The 12204-nt window shown below is 40.8% G+C and overlaps 1 protein-coding gene across 1 annotated transcript in view; it reads right to left on the minus strand.

The window, feature by feature from the left end:
* The window catches only part of SND1 (staphylococcal nuclease and tudor domain containing 1), a 228057-nt gene that overhangs the window by 127471 nt on the left and 88382 nt on the right, over window positions 1-12204 (minus strand). The gene's annotated exons all lie outside the window — the stretch shown is intronic.

Consider the following 12204-nt stretch of genomic DNA (forward strand, 5'->3'; position numbering starts at 1 on the left):
GACAGTTAAAAAGCAAACCACGGATCTTTGTTGGGGGAGTCCATGGTCACCTATGTAAAATCAGGTTGAGTCCATGCTTCTATGGCTGGTACAGCAACATACCTCCAATGCATTGCTTTACGCCACTGCTAATGTACAAGTCTCCAATATAGGAAGCTCTGGAAAGCCACCTGGAGAGGGTATTTTGGCCTACTCTTCCATTCTGGCCAATTATCTGGGAAGATGTGGGAGTACCCACACTTCCCCCCCCCCACCGCATGCCGATTGACTTTGTGGTATTGTGTATCCATGGATACTGCTGGGTGGGCAGAGGCATTTAACTAAACTTGCCCAACAGTTTCAAATGCGATGTCGGGGGGAGAAAAAAAATCCGCATTCAAAAGTAAATTTTCACATTGCCAGTGACGAGATATTTCTTCCCACGTCTCTATTCAAAACTTATATTTTTTTTTCTTGAGCAGAGTAGAATAAACTGGCTACTTTGGCAGGCGACGACATTTCTTTAATTGTAAAGAGGCAGAGGCGTTGGGAACCCAATGGTCAAATTCAATCTCAACGCTGTACACTGCAGCAGTGCTAAGCAAACCGATGTGGCCGCTCCAGCAAAATCCCAGGTGTGCCCATCCGGCCCTCACTCATCACATCCCGCCCTCCCCTCTCCATTGGTCGGGACACAGTAAGGCATGTGGCCGTCATCCCTCATCCCACCCCTCCCGGGTCCCCTCAGCCTCCCCTCGGTCGTGCGGGAGCAGTTGGGCAAACGGCGTGCCGCTAACTTGAAGCCAGCGCGAACGTGTGACGTGGAATGAGTGAGGTTGAGAAGCACTGCATTATGGGATAAAAACACCCCGCTCCTGTCTCAACTCGAAAAAGTGTTTAGAAATCGTGGAGCAACTTGTTTTACATTGTGTCAATTCACATAATGACATTTTGGTAAATGTCACAGTACAGTATAGGTAAAGAAATTATAAATACAAAGCGAAAACAAAATTGTAAAACGTCGTGCCTTATTTCCATTTTACGATTTATTTTTTCATTATTATTAATTGATGGAAATTTCTGTTAAATTGCTAATTTAGACAATTTTCGAAAATTCTGAATTTCAACAACGCTGTTAGCCACAAGCCATTACATTCATAAAATGCACCGTAGAGCACCTGCACTGAGAACATGCTGTGTGGAGAGAGGTGTACAGAAAAACTCTGTCAATCATCCCTCAACAAATAATAATACTCCTTTCCTTCGACACGTTTCATCTGCTGCACACCACAACTCCACAAAAGGCCTGCCAAAACTCTTCTTAATTCATATTTCGTAGCACGATACTTCTACATATATCTACTTTTCGCTTCCGTAACCTCTGATCCACAAACATCCTCGAAATGCGTGCAAAAAAAACGTACGTAAAAAATGCCTGCACGCCGGTTTCACCATATGGTCTAATGTAATGGATCCATCATTGCCATCAACATCATTATCTCCATCTAGCATGCATCCCAAGGCAAGTTAAGTGTTTCAATTGTAAACATCAAGGAATTCCGGGATTTATTTCTTTTGCTAATTGCCTTCAAACTTGATTTCTGTGCTTTGGCTACTGAGCATGCTGAATATTAATATAAAAACATGCAAACATTTTATGGATTCTAATGTGCCGCATATGCCACCCCGACCCCCATCTCCTCAATCCCCAAAGAAAGCAAATACCACAAAAAAATATTACGAAAAATTTACAACTTTGGTCAGACCAGTGGTAGGCACACTTTACCGAGACAGTTTAGGAAAAAGACAACCGTTAAATACCAAACTAAGCTTTGGCGATCACTATAAAAGTTACCAAAGTGCACCGGCAAAACTAATATTGACTTTAAAGGCTTTAAAGACCCTTCAGCCTAGCCTAATTCATAGGAGCGAAAATATTCTGTGCCGGAGTCCAATATCAATAAAAAAAATGATTTCCCTCGTGTAAAGAGTCACGGAGGACTCCTTTGCAAAAAGGTAATGAGTGTATGAGACTGCCACATGCACGTACAGATTTGCATTTATTGGGCTCTTAAATACTGTGGCTTCTCAAAGCACCTTACAAATCACAACCATGAAAATACTCCAACATTGCACTTACACGTAATGCACTCGCACACAACATACATACACACAGCACACGCAACATGCAATAATTCACATTGCACAATCATACACTCTCCCTCACGGACACGGTACACTCACTCACGATATGCAATAGCTAAATATAGATGGCAAAGCTTGATTTCAAGACCTGCCGCACAAGCCCTGCTCATGGTGAGAAATATGTAAAGGTGGTATTTCCCCTGAAGCAAAATCATCCGTTGCAATGCATTACCCAGGAGCAAAGAGCATCACCCTGGTGAATAAACTCACGGATAAAAGGGGAATTAATTTACCAGTTTATAATTTATGACAATAGCTGAAGTAGCAAAACATTAAATGCAGTCCCTATCAGTCAGTCGGGCTGTCAGTTTATTTTGGTTAAGGCTCACATTGAGTTTAGCAGTTCTTTTTCAACGACGACCCACAATGCATTAGCGGTAGAGCGAGCGACTCTCGCAAGCAACTGATTGAGTTCAAATCCTGGTCGGGGGGCGATGCAGCTCATCATCCCTCTGGGTTGACAGGTAGGATAACCATTTTGTGGGAAGTCACCAGCGGTAGCCGTATGCATGGACAAGCTCCTGTCACAGACATGTGGAATTGCCACGCACTCGCTTCGGGCTGTTAACTGGGGAGGAGCACCACCTCAGTGCTCGTTTGAGCAGAAAATAACTCTGACCTTTTATTGTTGCACGTAAGCATATAAGTGGCACTGAAAGATGCTTGAAGGAAAATGGATTGGAGAACCAAAGGCATAAATATGAAATGGAAAAAATATAACCATCTAAGATTTGCTGATGACAGCCATAATAACTGATGGGGGAAAAAAAAAAATTCGGCATATGACAGAATAACTCAACAAAGAAGGCTGCAAGTGGGGCTCAGGATGAGAAAAACAATTGAAGATCTCTCTTAGAGGGACCCGAGGTGAAGTGCATGAGAGTAGAGTCCTGCATCAGGTCGGGTGGTACCAGCAGAGCAAGATGGAGCCATAACGTTTTTTACCGCTTGCTATTCTCGGGTGCGGTCAGGACACGGTCATCATATCCTTGTTAGCGTCATGACCAGACCCACACCCAAATGACAAGTCGAGAAAATTACTTGCTTCCAACTCGCTTTGCGCAGGTTAAACTATGAAACTACTATACTCTGGTTCTATTCGGTAAAGTCACGTTAGGTAAAAAAATAAAACAAAAATCACGACGTTTCGGCCACAACACAAGTGGCCTTCATCAGGTGAAGGGACAAACTGTCCAGCGGACAACGCTGTCCGGAGAAAAATCCATGCCACTACGGGGAGAACATGCATCCTCCAAATATACAGCAGGCGTCAAGGGTCGAGACCGAGCCCATGACCTCCTGTATACCAGGCGAGGGAGTTAACATCTCACCACCGTGGATACCCGCGAGGACCTAACCCGATACACGATTCTTCATTACAGTAGAAAAGGCAGTTTTTTTTAGATTGTTGAAGGTGCACAATGATCAAATTTTCAAATAAAGAGGCAGACAAGAGCCGGTCAGAGTACGTTTGTAAAACTGAACCGAATCATCAAAAACAAATCAACAATTTGCCTCAACAAGAACGTTTTAATTCTTCTATGATGTGGAGCAGAAACACGAAAACTGACAACGAAAATGGAACGACAGCTCAAAGGTGTGTCAAGGAACATCACGTTGACTTGTAAGAATGTGAGTAGACTTGAGCAAGACGCATAGCTAGAGGGGACCCGTGACTGGTGGTCAAAACTAATGACAGGGTGGCAGCCCAAGGAGAGAACGCATGAAAAAAGGATGCCCACCGTGGTGACGCAGCGATGGAAAATAAGCCCGTGCGAAGGCGCTGGACGAATTATTAAAAATTCTGCGATGCAATAATCGCAGAATTATGAGAGATGGCGACAGTTTCATCAAGCAGTGGATAGAGCATGCACATATATGCGGACATACTGTGATCACCGTGAGCATTTTAATCGGACCACAATACACCATGGCAGACCCCTGGCACGACACAGCCACCTCCGAATATCTGAAATCCATTAGAAAACAGTGTGTGCATTCCCCACACATGCATTTAAGTCACTGCCAAATTGATTACAGTGCACTGCGTGTACCTTAACACAAAGCTTCCGAAACATATTATGCTCGACTCCCCCCAATAAAGCATTCATTGATTACAGAGACATAACATGATAAATGACAAGTCATCATGAAGAAAAAAAAGTAGTGGTATTCCACACTTTCACAGCAGCTTATTTCCCTTCACACCAACATTATGTAAACTCCCCCCCACCACCCCCACCGTGCCGGTCCAGTACATCATTGTTATGCTAATTCCTTTGTCAAGGCGTTTTTTGTTTCCTCCCACACAGCTTAAAGGACGCGACCTGGGCTTGGCTGTCTTCACTCCAACGCTGTCCTCTGGACAGTCCGGTCCCTTCACCTGATGAAGGCCACTTGTGTTGTGGCCGAAACGTCGTGATTTTTGTTATTTTATTTTTACCTACGTGACTTTACCGAATAGAACCAAAGAGTATGGATCCTTGCAGTCACGAAAGCTTCAAATCTAGAAAACATAGATTATTAAGAATACCACATAAGTTACTGAAAACTTACCTATATTTTAGTGGTCGAGATCACTCATGCATTGGAACAAATGTACATCACATATCAAGTTCGCCCAGCCCCCTCCCTCCTTCTCGCACAAGATGAAGAAATGCGTAATGTTAGAAGAAAAAAATAATACAATACGCAGTATTGTACTGCATCATCCCCGGGTTGTTTATAGGTGAGCAATTATGTTTAGAAGACATTCTGGACCATTAATCAATATTTTCTGTCTATTTGTGGAGATCAAATATATATAAAAAAAAAATCTTAGTGCAAACAAATAGCAAACCATTTTTTGCAGGTTTGGATTTTCCTTTCTCCCCCCTGCCACTTTGATCTACTTACCCCTGGTCCATACAACCTTCTTTTGGGGGGCCAGTGCCTCCTTTGAAATTATAATTTATTGGGGCAAAGAAATCTCCTCCGTATGGAAAAGCAATTACCTTCTCTCAGCCTCTGCCCACTGTGCAGTTTAATCAGTGTAAGGACATCTGCTCATAAGGCAACTTAAATTAGGCCAACTTTTAGAAATAAATGTATGGGGGAAAAAAATCAAGATGTAGTTCCATTGGATTATCTAAAAAAAAAATCTTGATTACTCAAAGGTTGAATTGGTCTTAAACAAATTATCTGTATTTACATTTTTTAAGACGCTTTTGTTTAACATCTGGTTACCACTCGACATTACTTGAGGGCAGATAAAAAAAAATATTCAATTCTAAACAGAATGTATGTGAAGACCATTTTAATTACTGAAATGAATAGTGTGTTTAGTACAGTTTACATTTTTCCATAAATGTCACGGTAACTTAAATAAACATTTGTTTTATTTATATGTGTTTCCTACCATGAGGAAGAAACATATGCCCACAGCAATTTTAAAGACAACCCGAGGAAAGACAAGTGTGTGTGTTGTATGTAATCAACCTGTCGTGCAAGACACAACGCTTTGCCGCAGATACCACGACATTTCTTCCAAAAGCATTAATAACTGGGTACCAGAAGATGGGGAAGGGCAGTGGAAGGCCTCAGGAATTCTTGTAAAATGAGGGGAGGGTGAATGTGTGCAAATAATCGTGTCAGCCTGTAATTTTGCAGTGTGTGAAAAGCCAGTCCTTAAAATGTATCTGACATTTAAGGTGCTCCTCGTGCGGCGAACGTCACCCACCCGTATGTCACACTTCTGAAAATCCTCCAAAATCCAAAGTGACTTACAAGAACAAACCCAAATTAACGAATTAGGTAATGGTGCACATCATTCCAATATGGAAAGTGCACAAACCCACTTTGAATATTTATCCTAAGCCTGAGCAAAAAAAAAGTACTTTAAAAAATTTTATTGACAAAGTAGTATGTAAAAAAAAATCTTGATTGGTAACTTTAAATATGTACAGCAAATTTCGATTTAAAGCTTTCGTGACTGCAAGGATTCATCTTCTTTGGTTCTTTCGGTAAAGTCATGTAGAATGAGAATAAAATAATAAATTGATAAAATAAAATAACACAATAATATTCTCACGACGTTTCGGCCACAACACATTGATGAAGGCCGCTTGTGTTGTGGCCGAAACGTCGTGAGAATATTATTGTGTTATTTTATTTTATCAATTTATTATTTTATTCTCATTCTATATGTACAGCAAATTAAAATAAACAAATATAAATAGGGGTGATATGAAAATAATTGTTCTTATTTCACCATCTTTGTACATTTGTACGGGACATTTACTTGAACACTATCGAGATTAACTCTTGCAGGCAAAAATAATTAAAAGGTGTCCTGATTAAATTCGCATGGCTCTTCCTACATCGTGCACTATAAAGGCATGGAGTACACTTTGTTTGACAGCTGAATATCACTTAAGCGATATAAAAAAAACAAAATCTCCACGCAAGATTTTGAACCGCAGTTTGACAGCAGACTTTGCTTCAGCATCTTTTAACAAAAGGAGTGCCCGCTGGCAGAAATTTTATTTAAAGACAATTAGTTTCACAGTAACACTCTTAAGACATTTTTGTTACAATTAAATATTTCTGTGCCACGTGTTGAAATTCACAACAGATTTGTATTTTAAGTTCACCTTCGTGTTAAGTCGCACGTGCGGCGTTCACGGAGAATCAAATGTATTCAGGTAAACACAGTTGAACATCGATTTATCAGGCGAACAATTTTCCGGCTTCTAATATTATCTGGCGGTCCCAGGCCGATCCGGCGAAACCGGCAAAGCGCCTCTAAAGGCTGTCACCAGTCCGTGCGTGTGTGTGACAAAAAAGGTAGCTACGCTTCATTGCATTGTTAAATTTTATATACAGTATATTATACACTACATATAACTTAAACAATGAAAATACTGCACGTGTATACATTACCCTATGCAGAGTCTTCAAGACAGGAGTCGTAAGTACAGTACAGTAAATCCAGTAAGTTTTTTTTAACGATATTTTTGTCTATTTGTATGTTTATTTATGCGAGTTTCATATAGTAAACACTTTAATAAAATACTAAAAAATATATAAAAACACTTAAAAACACGGCATACAAGAATGTGCAAAAATAATCTATTTTGAATGATAGTGATTATAATTATCCAGCGTTTTTTTTTTTAAATACAGCGCCCCTCCCCACGAAGCCGCTGGATAACGCGATGTCACACAATTTTTGTTCCTGGATAGTGTTATTTCGTAATTGCTTATGCCTAAAAAGAATAGAAAATGGCTATTATTCCCCACAAACTTTTCTTTTGTGACCAGGGCAGTGATAATGAGAATTTTACCTATTTTAAATGAGAAAAAAACAACAACATATGAATACAAATGTACATGTATTTATACTAAAGTTATACAAAAATAACTACAAAAGATTTAGGAGTCATTTGTCGAGATTGTTCCTCCCCACAAAGAACTCGGTCCGCTGTGGCCAGTCCCGCCTGTGGTAGTGCGCCTTGGTGTCTAAATCTTTTGTAGTAATTTTTGCATTACTTTAGTATAAATACATGTTCATTTTGAGGCATAAGCAATCAGAAAAACACTTACTACCCAGGAACAAAAAAATGGTTACGGTGTAATCGATGATCTACCGTAATCTACAAAACGCCAAGAAAAAAACTCCTTCGAATTACAGTTGACGGTGATGCACTTCTACCGAGTATGCCTGTCGACTATGGCTAACGTTTTGGCCAGGGGTGGGAGGGGAATGCCGGTGGCTATTCACATTGACCCCCCGATGGCACATGATGGAAGGACTTAACGCTCATCTGACATTGACTTCCATTAGACAAAACTCGTCTCCCCCCCCCCCCCCCAAACACTGATAATTCATTATTTGTCAACAAAGAACAATGAAAAGTGACTCCCTTTCCCACTCTATCCCCATCACTGCAGAAGTGTGACTTATGCCCAAGAATTGTGTCGTCAAAATAAGAGAATGCAACGTAGGTATATATTTTTTTCAATCGATCGCTTGCAATGCCGTGAAAATCCTCAGCTGGTTGTTAGAAATCGTAATCCATGACACGTGTGTTGAGCGAGCGGATGTCTTCCCGTGGTTTATTTAGCAACTGATGACTGAGCGATCAACTTGTCAAGAAAAACAACCCCTGGCGATCAGTTTATCACCGTCGATATATAACAGTGCTATAACTCAACACATACCAAGCTAAATAATAAGTTTAGACTCTGCACAACAATGGCCTGTACTGGGGAGAATGCTATCCTTACGCAAGACCGTGTGCATGTACCGACAAGGTAATGAACGGAAACTCAACCCCATAGCACACTAAATATCACCCTTTTTGTTTGCATTGCTTTTCTGCTCTAAACAAGTTCTGTTTTATTCATGTCTTCGGCATGTAAACAGAGCACTTGTGCGTACATAAACAATTACACGTGCCATTGTGATGTCGAGGTCAAAACATGTCCCTGCACTCAATAATTAATTATATGTTGTCAAACACCAGCTGACAAGACGACTACAAAGATGCATCAGCTGGGGCTATCTCTAAAAACACAGACATGAACCGTGAAGCAGGTCAAAATGGAAGCACCACAAATCTACAGCCATGAATTACTCATGAAGGAACAAATACCCAACCCAAATGGAAAAAAAACTCCCTCAAATACCCAAACCATCTCAAATGTTACCTGTAAAGCTCCTGCACACCATTGTATGAGATACAGTGTAAAGACACATATCACATGGTTATAGTACATTTAAGGTTGTGCGTTAAGGTTGTGCGTTAATATCCTGGTTTTGGGGCAGGTTAACTCGGACAATTATATTATCCATCCAAGGGCGAAACAACATCATAAATACCGCCTTGCGGAGAAGTCAACAAGTAGTTGTCCTATGGATAATCTCAAACATGAAATAGCAACGTAGAATTTCCACTGCTGGCTTATGCATATAAACTAGGCATGGAGCACCACCTCAATGTATCATGGGGGAAACAATGACAGTTTCTTTACTTGGACTCCAGCTCCCAGCATGCAGCAGGTACAACTGTGTGGTTGTGACAATATCTATTTATACACGGACAAACGGTAACGTTTCCAATGATTAAACAAACAAAAACATATTCGAACGTATGTGTAGAATTTCCGGGATTAAAGAGAGAAGGCTTCATAGAACAGCTCTAACCGTGATGTATTCTGGGCAAATGCATAACAATCAATTTGCTGTCACTCTCAGAGCAATACTACCGACCTATAAAATGTTCACATACGTACTGTACTTAAAAAGTATAAAAGTTGTACTTAGCAACGAAAGTGAAAGCACACAGAGCACTGATCTGGCTATTCACAGGCTATGGTCGGAACATCAATACAGGAAAAAGCTACTGCATGTACCATTATGCTGGCAGCTATGTATTACTGATCAAACAGTGACGCATGCAGTGAAAATGCCTCCGTATACATTTTGAATACTCATTTGCGCAAATAAAAAAAAACCAGGATGTTTCTATCAGTCCAAAAGCGGGGATTTTATATATATAGCATCCTGTGAAACACTTTAGAGAACTCCATTTATGCATAAAGTGAAGCGGTACAAAGGGCCGGGAAAACTCAAGTATTATATTCAGACATAATATACAATTTTAAAGGCACATTTTCTTCAACAGAACAACTCCACGACTGAAGTCAAGGCTATAACGTGTCATCACGGTTGGAATTTTTGTGCTGGTTACTCATCTATCGAATCAGGGAGAACATCAAAATATCACTGAAACAAAAACCAAAAATGTTGCCGTCTATAATTTCCTCCAAAAACATATTTTTAACTCCAAAATAATTACTTAATTTACTGCAAGCTCTCAAAGGACCCACCTGGCTCCACACAATATGATAATGTAATTTATGCTTACCAAGGGCTATTATTATTATAATTTCAAATTGTATTATTCTCATTCACTATGTAACATAAAATAAACACAGCTCATTACATTTACTTCAGTCGATGTACCCGGCATATTGAATGCGCACATGTTAATACGTTCAGCGAAAATATTGCATCATGGGTTGAAAAACCACCCACAGCCCCGTGAAAGAATTCTCGTAGCATTGCCATCTGTTACGCTGAACAAATCTAACTGCAGTTTGTGAATTAGAACCAACTGCCAACAACAATGGCGTTTGGCAAAACGCTTGGACGCGGCACCCTCAGCACTTGTGCGCGTCTCCCCTGGTGCGCCCAGATGCCTTCGTGTGCCATTATCTTGGCTGCTAGTGCGGCAAAAAAAGAAGGCGAAAGCGAGGCAGAATCGACACCACCACTGTGCACAGCCATGGCCACCGGGGCCCTGTGGGAGGCTTCTCCACCTGTCAGGTCGAGCAACTCAAAGCATCAGTCCCTCCCCCCCAGTGCCTTCAGCACAACTCGGCTCCAGCGCTACTCTTTCAATCTCAATTATTTTAGGCGGACACACGCGCGTCACTGACATCAATGCAGCCAAGTTGCGTTTGACTAAGCCAGGGTCGTTTCCAAGTGCTTCGTCAAATCAAGTTATATTTTTATGATGTTCCCCCCCCCCCCCATCAAGAGAGCTACGGGTAATAAATATTGTGTAAGAGCAGTGCTTTTTCTCTTGTGTCCTTTTTTTCTTTGAACAGAGTTGTGGGTTATCTCCAATTTTTATTTTTTTGCTGTGACAAATTATTTCGTGGAATGTGTAATGTTCATTTTGTTCATAACCAAAATATTTGGTAGATCCTCGCAGACATTCTGAAGCACTGGCGGTAATTGAACCGTTAACTCTACGTGAAGTGAATATATTGTGCTGTGTGATGAGGTAAGTTATTCAAGCCACCCAGAGTGACAATGTCTTGGCAAGTCATTCTCAAGGTCTTGGAGCAATTCTTCTATAATGCATGACATAATAGTTACAAAGCAAAAATGGTCCTCTTGCAGGTGCACGGAAACAACCGAGCACTCTGGGATTTTTTTTTTCAAAATTGGCATCTGCTGTTCCAATGACCTTCAACGAAGAGCCTTCCCCCAGTGGTGAGTCTTTGGTTCTAGCAGTGAGGCGTTAAACCACCACTGCAAGCAGCTTCCATGCAAATGTCGATATACAAGCATTACTAGCCATCCCTTGAACAGCTGGTCTTCACTGACCCAGCAGGCTTTGTTAAACTATCAGTATAGTCTCAGGACACCACAAACCCAAACCATTTGCATTTGAGGTAAAGAAACTTGTTTTCCAGTCGCACAGCAGGGGAAGCAGACAGGTACGTGCAATCATAATACTGCTCCCAAAAGAACAGGTTTTAAGAATACATAAATCCCCGCATTACAAACTGGAATCGTGAGAATAATAACGGCTCGTGGCATGGATATGATACTTCTTGCTGAGAGTTTGAAGGCTGTATGAAACAGCGAAGAAAATGTACTTGGTGGTAAGAGCTGGCATACCAATAGGTTTCATGATATCCAACTGGCATATGACAGTGGCCCCCAACTGCCAATCTGGGTAATTCAGCAATGCAATTTATGCTGGAAAAATTCTCACTACAGGTAGTAAACAACAAAGGCTATTCCATAAATCCCACATTCAACAACTGAGGTGGAATTTCATTTCAAGTCATGCTGCTGCCTGAAACTTTTTTTAATCAGATCACTTAAAATAAATAAACTTGTACAACTTTCAATCGGACACCAAAACAAATGGAAGAAATTAGTTATACATTATTCTGTGCATACTTCAAGTAGCCACCGAATTTGTTGAATGTTTGGGACTTCATCATTCGTAGTTTGATAATTGCTCTTTAAAGCACCCCCAAGATAATGTGAAAACCCACAATGTACCCAAGTGTGCAATGTATAGCGTTAACATAACTTGAATAACACCTCGCAGAAGAAACAAGCGTCAATGAATGGGTCATCAAGTCTGAGCTCGAAGTTGATACTTTCCCAAATCTTGAGGGTGCCTTCCGTTTTGCATCCTAAATTATACGGATTTCACGTGATACGCTTCG

This window comes from Petromyzon marinus, chromosome 7 (assembly GCF_048934315.1).
Source record: "Petromyzon marinus isolate PM22_M1 ecotype Great Lakes invasive population chromosome 7, UKy_Petmar_22M1.pri1.0, whole genome shotgun sequence".
Classification (NCBI taxonomy): Eukaryota; Metazoa; Chordata; class Hyperoartia; order Petromyzontiformes; family Petromyzontidae; genus Petromyzon; species Petromyzon marinus.